This window comes from Pseudophryne corroboree, chromosome 5, assembly GCF_028390025.1.
Source record: "Pseudophryne corroboree isolate aPseCor3 chromosome 5, aPseCor3.hap2, whole genome shotgun sequence".
Classification (NCBI taxonomy): domain Eukaryota; kingdom Metazoa; phylum Chordata; class Amphibia; order Anura; family Myobatrachidae; genus Pseudophryne; species Pseudophryne corroboree.
The window spans coordinates 355,867,976-355,878,073 of record NC_086448.1 but is presented as its reverse complement, the minus strand read 5'-3'; positions in this window follow the sequence as shown (position 1 = coordinate 355,878,073).

Sequence of the window (10,098 nt, the reverse complement as noted above, 5' to 3'; positions counted from 1 at the left end):
ACCGTACTGCTATATATTATATACTGGTGGTCAGCAAACTGCAAGACTGAAATGCACCACAGGTATGGATGGATAGTATACTTGACGACACAGAGGTAGGTAGAGCAGTGGCCTTCTGTACCGTACTGCTATATATTATATACTGGTGGTCAGCAAACTGCAAAACTGAAATGCACCACAGGTATGGATGGATAGTATACTTGACGACACAGAGGTAGGTAGAGCAGTGGCCTTCTGTACCGTACTGCTATATATTATATATACTGGTGGTCAGCAAACTGTGCAAAACTGAAATGCACCACAGGTATGGATGGGATAGTATACTTGACGACACGGAGGTAGAGCAGTGGACTACTGTACCGTACTGCTATATATATATAGTTATACTGGTGGTCAGCAAAATTCTGCACTTTCCTCCTACTATATACTACAATGCAGCACAGATATGGAGCATTTTTCAGGCAGAGAACGTATAATACTGGTGGTCACTGGTCAGCAAAACTCTGCACTGTCCTCCTACTATATAATACTGCTGGTCCCCAGTCCCCACAATAAAGCAATTAGCACACTGAGCACAAATATTTGCAGCACACTGAGCACAGATATGGAGCATTTTTCAGGCAGAGAACGTAGATATTTGCACTTGCAGCACACTGAGCACAGATATTTGCAGCACACTGAGCACAGATATTTGCATCCCACTGAACATAGAAACTGAGAGGACGCCAGCCACGTCCTCTCACGATCATCTCCAATGCACAAGTGAAAAATGGCGGCGACGCACGGCTCCTTATATAGAATACGAATCTCGCGAGAATCTGACCGCGGGATGATGACGGTTGGGCGCGCTCGGGTTAACCGAGCAAGGCGGGAGGATCCGAGTCTGCTCGGACCCGTGCAAAAAAGGGTGAAGTTCGGGGGGGTTCGGATCCCGAGGATCCGAACCCGCTCATCACTAATTAACAGTGGAGAAAACTTTAAAAAAGAAGCACTGCCTGCAACAGCATCTGAGGAGCAAGCTTGTTTCCAATGCAGTCTAACTAAGTACACAGCTTGTTTAGCCATGGAGATAAGGCTTCAACATGACAGCTACTGCAAACATTACTGGCAATCTCTGCTTGTGCCAACAGTAACAATAAGAAGAAAAATCAAGAGACAAATATATGTACATCCGTACAAAGATCGAGCCATCACAAGCAGTAAATAACTGTTGGATTTGTCTTGCAGAGATCGTGTCTTTTTCTTTGGTTAGGGCTTCATCTATTTCAATCACATCCCTGCGGCATAAAGAAAGACAGTGAAAAATAATAACTTAATAATGTGCATTCAATACTAGAGATGAGCGGGTTCGGTTTCTCTGAATCCGAACCCGCCAGAACTTCATGTTTTTTTTCACGGGTCCGAGCGACTCGGATCTTCCCGCCTTGCTCGGTTAACCCGAGCGCGCCCGAACGTCATCATGACGCTGTCGGATTCTCGCGAGGCTCGGATTCTATCGCGAGACTCGGATTCTATATAAGGAGCCGCGCGTCGCCGCCATTTTCACACGTGCATTGAGATTGATAGGGAGAGGACGTGGCTGGCGTCCTCTCCGTTTAGAATTAGAATAGATTAGAGAGACACTTGATTTACTAATTTTGGGGAGCATTAGGAGTACTCAGTAGTGTACAGTGCAGAGTTTTGCTGATAGTGACCAGTGACCACCACTTTTATTTATAATCCGTTCTCTGCCTGAAAAAAGCGATACACAGCACACAGTGACTCAGTCACATACCATATCTGTGTGCACTGCTCAGGCTCAGGCCAGTGTGCTGCATCATCTATTATCTATATATAATATTATATATATCTGTCTGACTGCTCAGCTCACACAGCTTATAATTGTGGGGGAGACTGGGGAGCACTACTGCAGTGCCAGTTATAGGTTATAGCAGGAGCCAGGAGTACATAATATAATCCGTTCTCTGCCTGAAAAAAGCGATACACAGCACACAGTGACTCAGTCACATACCATATCTGTGTGCACTGCTCAGGCTCAGGCCAGTGTGCTGCATCATCTATTATCTATCTATAATATTATATATATCTGTCTGACTGCTCAGCTCACACAGCTTATAATTGTGGGGGAGACTGGGGAGCACTACTGCAGTGCCAGTTATAGGTTATAGCAGGAGCCAGGAGTACATAATATATTATATAGTGAGTGACCACCAGACACACAGTGCAGTTTATTTAATATATCCGTTCTCTGCCTGAAAAAAGCGATACACACAGTGACTCAGTCAGTCACATACCATATCTGTGTGCACTGCTCAGGCTCAGGCCAGTGTGCTGCATCATCTATATATATTATATATCTGTCTGACTGCTCAGCTCACACAGCTTATAATTGTGGGGGAGACTGGGGAGCACTACTGCAGTGCCAGTTATAGGTTATAGCAGGAGCCAGGAGTACATAATATTATATTAAAATTAAACAGTGCACACTTTTGCTGCAGGAGTGCCACTGCCAGTGTGACTAGTGACCAGTGACCTGACCACCAGTATATAATATTAGTAGTATACTATCTCTTTATCAACCAGTCTATATTAGCAGCAGACACAGTACAGTGCGGTAGTTCACGGCTGTGGCTACCTCTGTGTCGGCACTCGGCAGCCCATCCATAATTGTATATACCACCTAACCGTGGTTTTTTTTTCTTTCTTTATACATACATACTAGTTACGAGTATACTATCTCTTTATCAACCAGTCTATATATTAGCAGCAGACACAGTACAGTGCGGTAGTTCACGGCTGTGGCTACCTCTGTGTCGGCACTCGGCAGCCCGTCCATAATTGTATATACCACCTAACCGTGGTTTTTTTTTCTTTCTTTATACATACATACTAGTTACGAGTATACTATCTCTTTATCAACCAGTCTATATATTAGCAGCAGACACAGTACAGTGCGGTAGTTCACGGCTGTGGCTACCTCTGTGTCGGCACTCGGCAGCCCGTCCATAATTGTATATACCACCTAACCGTGGTTTTTTTTTCTTTCTTTATACATACATACTAGTTACGAGTATACTATCTCTTTATCAACCAGTCTATATATTAGCAGCAGACACAGTACAGTGCGGTAGTTCACGGCTGTGGCTACCTCTGTGTCGGCACTCGGCAGCCCGTCCATAATTGTATACTAGTATCCAATCCATCCATCTCCATTGTTTACCTGAGGTGCCTTTTAGTTGTGCCTATTAAAATATGGAGAACAAAAATGTTGAGGTTCCAAAATTAGGGAAAGATCAAGATCCACTTCCACCTCGTGCTGAAGCTGCTGCCACTAGTCATGGCCGAGACGATGAAATGCCAGCAACGTCGTCTGCCAAGGCCGATGCCCAATGTCATAGTACAGAGCATGTCAAATCCAAAACACCAAATATCAGTAAAAAAAGGACTCCAAAACCTAAAATAAAATTGTCGGAGGAGAAGCGTAAACTTGCCAATATGCCATTTACCACACGGAGTGGCAAGGAACGGCTGAGGCCCTGGCCTATGTTCATGGCTAGTGGTTCAGCTTCACATGAGGATGGAAGCACTCAGCCTCTCGCTAGAAAAATGAAAAGACTCAAGCTGGCAAAAGCAGCACAGCAAAGAACTGTGCATTCTTCGAAATCCCAAATCCACAAGGAGAGTCCAATTGTGTCGGTTGCGATGCCTGACCTTCCCAACACTGGACGTGAAGAGCATGCGCCTTCCACCATTTGCACGCCCCCTGCAAGTGCTGGAAGGAGCACCCGCAGTCCAGTTCCTGATAGTCAGATTGAAGATGTCAGTGTTGAAGTACACCAGGATGAGGAGGATATGGGTGTTGCTGGCGCTGGGGAGGAAATTGACCAGGAGGATTCTGATGGTGAGGTGGTTTGTTTAAGTCAGGCACCCGGGGAGACACCTGTTGTCCGTGGGAGGAATATGGCCGTTGACATGCCAGGTGAAAATACCAAAAAAATCAGCTCTTCGGTGTGGAGGTATTTCACCAGAAATGCGGACAACAGGTGTCAAGCCGTGTGTTCCCTTTGTCAAGCTGTAATAAGTAGGGGTAAGGACGTTAACCACCTCGGAACATCCTCCCTTATACGTCACCTGCAGCGCATTCATAATAAGTCAGTGACAAGTTCAAAAACTTTGGGTGACAGCGGAAGCAGTCCACTGACCAGTAAATCCCTTCCTCTTGTAAACAAGCTCACGCAAACCACCCCACCAACTCCCTCAGTGTCAATTTCCTCCTTCCCCAGGAATGCCAATAGTCCTGCAGGCCATGTCACTGGCAATTCTGACGAGTCCTCTCCTGCCTGGGATTCCTCCGATGCATCCTTGCGTGTAACGCCTACTGCTGCTGGCGCTGCTGTTGTTGCCGCTGGGAGTCGATGGTCATCCCAGAGGGGAAGTCGTAAGCCCACTTGTACTACTTCCAGTAAGCAATTGACTGTTCAACAGTCCTTTGCGAGGAAGATGAAATATCACAGCAGTCATCCTACTGCAAAGCGGATAACTGAGGCCTTGACAACTATGTTGGTGTTAGACGTGCGTCCGGTATCCGCCGTTAGTTCACAGGGAACTAGACAATTTATTGAGGCAGTGTGCCCCCGTTACCAAATACCATCTAGGTTCCACTTCTCTAGGCAGGCGATACCGAGAATGTACACGGACGTCAGAAAAAGACTCACCAGTGTCCTAAAAAATGCAGTTGTACCCAATGTCCACTTAACCACGGACATGTGGACAAGTGGAGCAGGGCAGGGTCAGGACTATATGACTGTGACAGCCCACTGGGTAGATGTATGGACTCCCGCCGCAAGAACAGCAGCGGCGGCACCAGTAGCAGCATCTCGCAAACGCCAACTCTTTCCTAGGCAGGCTACGCTTTGTATCACCGCTTTCCAGAATACGCACACAGCTGAAAACCTCTTACGGCAACTGAGGAAGATCATCGCGGAATGGCTTACCCCAATTGGACTCTCCTGTGGATTTGTGGCATCGGACAACGCCAGCAATATTGTGTGTGCATTAAATATGGGCAAATTCCAGCACGTCCCATGTTTTGCACATACCTTGAATTTGGTGGTGCAGAATTTTTAAAAAAACGACAGGGGCGTGCAAGAGATGCTGTCGGTGGCCAGAAGAATTGCGGGACACTTTCGGCGTACAGGCACCACGTACAGAAGACTGGAGCACCACCAAAAACTACTGAACCTGCCCTGCCATCATCTGAAGCAAGAAGTGGTAACGAGGTGGAATTCAACCCTCTATATGCTTCAGAGGTTGGAGGAGCAGCAAAAGGCCATTCAAGCCTATACAATTGAGCACGATATAGTAGGTGGAATGCACCTGTCTCAAGTGCAGTGGAGAATGATTTCAACGTTGTGCAAGGTTCTGATGCCCTTTGAACTTGCCACACGTGAAGTCAGTTCAGACACTGCCAGCCTGAGTCAGGTCATTCCCCTCATCAGGCTTTTGCAGAAGAAGCTGGAGGCATTGAAGGAGGAGCTAACACGGAGCGATTCCGCTAGGCATGTGGGACTTGTGGATGCAGCCCTTAATTCGCTTAACAAGGATTCACGGGTGGTCAATCTGTTGAAATCAGAGCACTACATTTTGGCCACCGTGCTCGATCCTAGATTTAAAGCCTACCTTGGATCTCTCTTTCCGGCAGACACAGGTCTGCTGGGGTTGAAAGACCTGCTGGTGACAAAATTGTCAAGTCAAGCGGAACGCGACCTGTCAACATCTCCTCCTTCACATTCTCCCGCAACTGGGGGTGCGAGGAAAAGGCTCAGAATTCCGAGCCCACCCGCTGGCGGTGATGCAGGGCAGTCTGGAGCGACTGCTGATGCTGACATCTGGTCCGGACTGAAGGACCTGACAACGATTACGGACATGTCGTCTACTGTCACTGCATATGATTCTCTCAACATTGATAGAATGGTGGAGGATTATATGAGTGACCGCATCCAAGTAGGCACGTCACACAGTCCGTACTTATACTGGCAGGAAAAAGAGGCAATTTGGAGGCCCTTGCACAAACTGGCTTTATTCTACCTAAGTTGCCCTCCCACAAGTGTGTACTCCGAAAGAGTGTTTAGTGCCGCCGCTCACCTTGTCAGCAATCGGCGTACGAGGTTACATCCAGAAAATGTGGAGAAGATGATGTTCATTAAAATGAATTATAATCAATTCCTCCGCGGAGACATTGACCAGCAGCAATTGCCTCCACAAAGTACACAGGGAGCTGAGATGGTGGATTCCAGTGGGGACGAATTGATAATCTGTGAGGAGGGGGATGTACACGGTGATATATCGGAGGGTGAAGATGAGGTGGACATCTTGCCTCTGTAGAGCCAGTTTGTGCAAGGAGAGATTAATTGCTTCTTTTTTGGGGGGGGTCCAAACCAACCCGTCATATCAGTCACAGTCGTGTGGCAGACCCTGTCACTGAAATGATGGGTTGGTTAAAGTGTGCATGTCCTGTTTTGTTTATACAACATAAGGGTGGGTGGGAGGGCCCAAGGACAATTCCATCTTGCACCTCTTTTTTCTTTTCTTTTTCTTTGCATCATGTGCTGATTGGGGAGGGTTTTTTGGAAGGGGCATCCTGCGTGACACTGCAGTGCCACTCCTAGATGGGCCCGGTGTTTGTGTCGGCCACTAGGGTCGCTAATCTTACTCACACAGTCAGCTACCTCATTGCGCCTCTTTTTTTCTTTGCGTCATGTGCTGTTTGGGGAGGGTTTTTTGGAAGGGCCATCCTGCGTGACACTGCAGTGCCACTCCTAGATGGGCCCGGTGTTTGTGTCGGCCACTAGGGTCGCTAATCTTACTCACACAGCTACCTCATTGCGCCTCTTTTTTTCTTTGCGTCATGTGCTGTTTGGGGAGGGTTTTTTGGAAGGGACATCCTGCGTGACACTGCAGTGCCACTCCTAGATGGGCCCGGTGTTTGTGTCGGCCACTAGGGTCGCTTATCTTACTCACACAGCGACCTCGGTGCAAATTTTAGGACTAAAAATAATATTGTGAGGTGTGAGGTATTCAGAATAGACTGAAAATGAGTGTAAATTATGGTTTTTGAGGTTAATAATACTTTGGGATCAAAATGACCCCCAAATTCTATGATTTAAGCTGTTTTTTAGTGTTTTTGGAAAAAAACACCCGAATCCAAAACACACCCGAATCCGACAAAAAAAATTCGGTGAGGTTTTGCCAAAACGCGTTCGAACCCAAAACACGGCCGCGGAACCGAACCCAAAACCAAAACACAAAACCCGAAAAATTTCAGGCGCTCATCTCTATTCAATACCTGGAACAGATAGTTCCGCTGTGATCCACACAGCAAAACAATAGAAATACTGTACATTGCTAAGCAGCTCAGGATAATTGCAGTATTGCTAGAACATGTACAGTGTATACCATTAGGGGCATAATTGTACCTTTTTTCTATAAATATATTATGTGATGATAACCTGTATTTCTGTACTTGGAAGATACTAAGTTTAGTAATTGTTGTTACATAATCAAAACATTCATATCAGAGTCTGACATCTTAGCAATGATTGCTGTAAACTCTTATCATTTTCTTGGATCTTTTACAGCAACTTCTTAGTAATATTCTTATATAAAATTATTTTACTATGTTGGGACACTGACAGTGTATAGTTATTTCTAGTACTAGGATTTCCAATTCAGCTATTTAAAAAAAAAATCTGTCCGGAAATGGTGCAAATAATGATGCACTGATACTTCCTCACGTAAGGGTGGTGAAATGGTTTAGCCAAATAGAACCAATGGTGGCAATAAGCTCTTACGGATCTTATGTACTGCACGCAAGTTCTCTGCATTTCTATCACTACTATTACCCAGGGAGTAATTTAAGGGTCAGGTCACCCTTAGTCACCCCCATTACGTAATTGCCGCCTTCATGTCAGGGTCAGTCCTGATGCCTTCAGACTCCGAGAGCAGCCCCAACCTCACCATCACCACCATTTGCTACTCATTGCCCCCCTTAATAATTGCAAAATAAAAAAATAAGTTGTAATCACCCAAAAAATAAAATAATCACCTGGCCTCATCTGACCATCGGCAGGGCTCATGCAGTGGAACCTGCTTTGCTACCACTCAACAAGTGGTATCCATAGTCAAGTGCCTAGTGGTAAATCCACCAATGCTATTACCATTACTGACAAGTTGTTGTACATCCAACCATCACAAAAGCTCACTGGAGAAGAAATTCCCCTACATAGTCCTTGTCTCACAAATGCCATAGCAAAGAGCTTTGAGAAATCAATAGCTATTTGCAACAATAAAAATCTAAAATGACAATACATTAAGCAACATGACAAATGTGTTGAGTCATGTGCATGCAAGAGACTTTGGGGGTCATTCCGACCCGTTCGCACGCAGCGGTTCTTCACTGCAGTGCGAATGGGTTGGAACTGCGGCTGTGCAGCGCCCGCATTGCGCACACACGTCATTGCCCAGCGACGGCAGTCGCTGGGCAATGACGCCAGGATCGAAGGAAGCGATCGCAGGCCCGATCACAAGAAGATTGACAGCGGGAAGGAGGATCGGGGTGTTTACTCACCGTTTCCCGGGCGTGGTAAGGTGAATGCAGGCATGTCCAGACGTTTGGAGGGCGGATGTCTGAGGTCACACCCGGGACCTTCATCACTGGATCCGTCGCACTGGGTAAGTAGGTGCAGGGCTGGTCTTGTTCTGCACAAAACTTTTTTAGCATAGCAGGGCTGCACAAGCGATTGCAGTCCTACTATGCTAAAATACACTCCCCCACAGGTGGCGTCTAGTTGATCGCACGGGCAGCAAAAAGTTGCTACGCGCGATCAACTCGGAATGACCCCCTTTGAACCACTGCTAACATCTTTATTTTAAACTGCAAACAAGAACACAAATGAGTGAGGGTTATAAGCCTTGAATGTTGGAACCCCCAAACCTCCTCTAAGTGTGGGTATTTGCAAATTATCCCGTCACACCCTAGAGTATTTTTTCAACCAAATAAATTGTGAAGTAATGTGTTGCAAATATTTAAGACATATGAGGAAACCCATAATTGTAGGGTTTGAAATAAGTATAGGAGCCATGATAATAAATTCATTTTAACTGCACTGATATGACGAATCCAAAAACATAAAAGCCACTCCAGTTGTCAATATCTAAATTGAATTGCGCTAACAGTTTTCTTGAAAGAACTCATGGTATGCTTTAGTGATATAGATCCCCAAGTATTCAATCTGTCACCTGTTCCATTGAAAGGGTACATGAGTTCCAATGAATGTTTGAGTTCTTGAGGAGCAGAGAAGCCTCAGACTTCTGTTTTCTGGGTAATAATCTTATAACCAGTGTCACAGGTACAGCATAAACAGACCTGACATGGATGTAGATCAGCAGGGTGTGTAATCCAGTCTGGGTATTCCGTTTGATCAAGTCTGAGCAACAGCAAGCATGACAGACACCTGTCAGCTTGCTGTTAAAATAGTTTTAGACATATGAGACAGGGCTCCTGATGGTGAACTAGTTACCCATGTGATAGGCCAGGGGTGTGGCTACTGTTAGGGGTCCTGGATCAATGGAATGTACAATCTGCATGCTAAGAACTGCTGTTAACTCTTTTGGTAACCTGTGACTTGCTGGTAACTGCTAATGTTCAGTTGTGAATTACCTATCTGTGAAAAAGCTGTGGAAAAATAAACCTGCAGTTTGGAACGTTACCTGGTTTTTGTGATCCTTGTCACATTTGGTGCCTGAATTTTATTACACAGCAAGGGAATGGATGTTATTACACAGCAAAGAGTCCTGGAAGGTGACGGGATCTATCCACAGCGACAGCAAAATGTGGGTGACATGGTGAGGGTGACAGGGAGATAGTGGGTGACATGGTGAGGGTGACAGGGAGATAGTGGGTGACATGGCGAGGGAGACAGGAAGACATTGGGTGATAGGGAGATAGTGGGTGACATGACTAGGGTGGCAGGGAGAAAGAGGGTGACCAGGAGATAGTGGGTGACATGGTGAGGGTGACAGGTTATAGTGGGTGACATG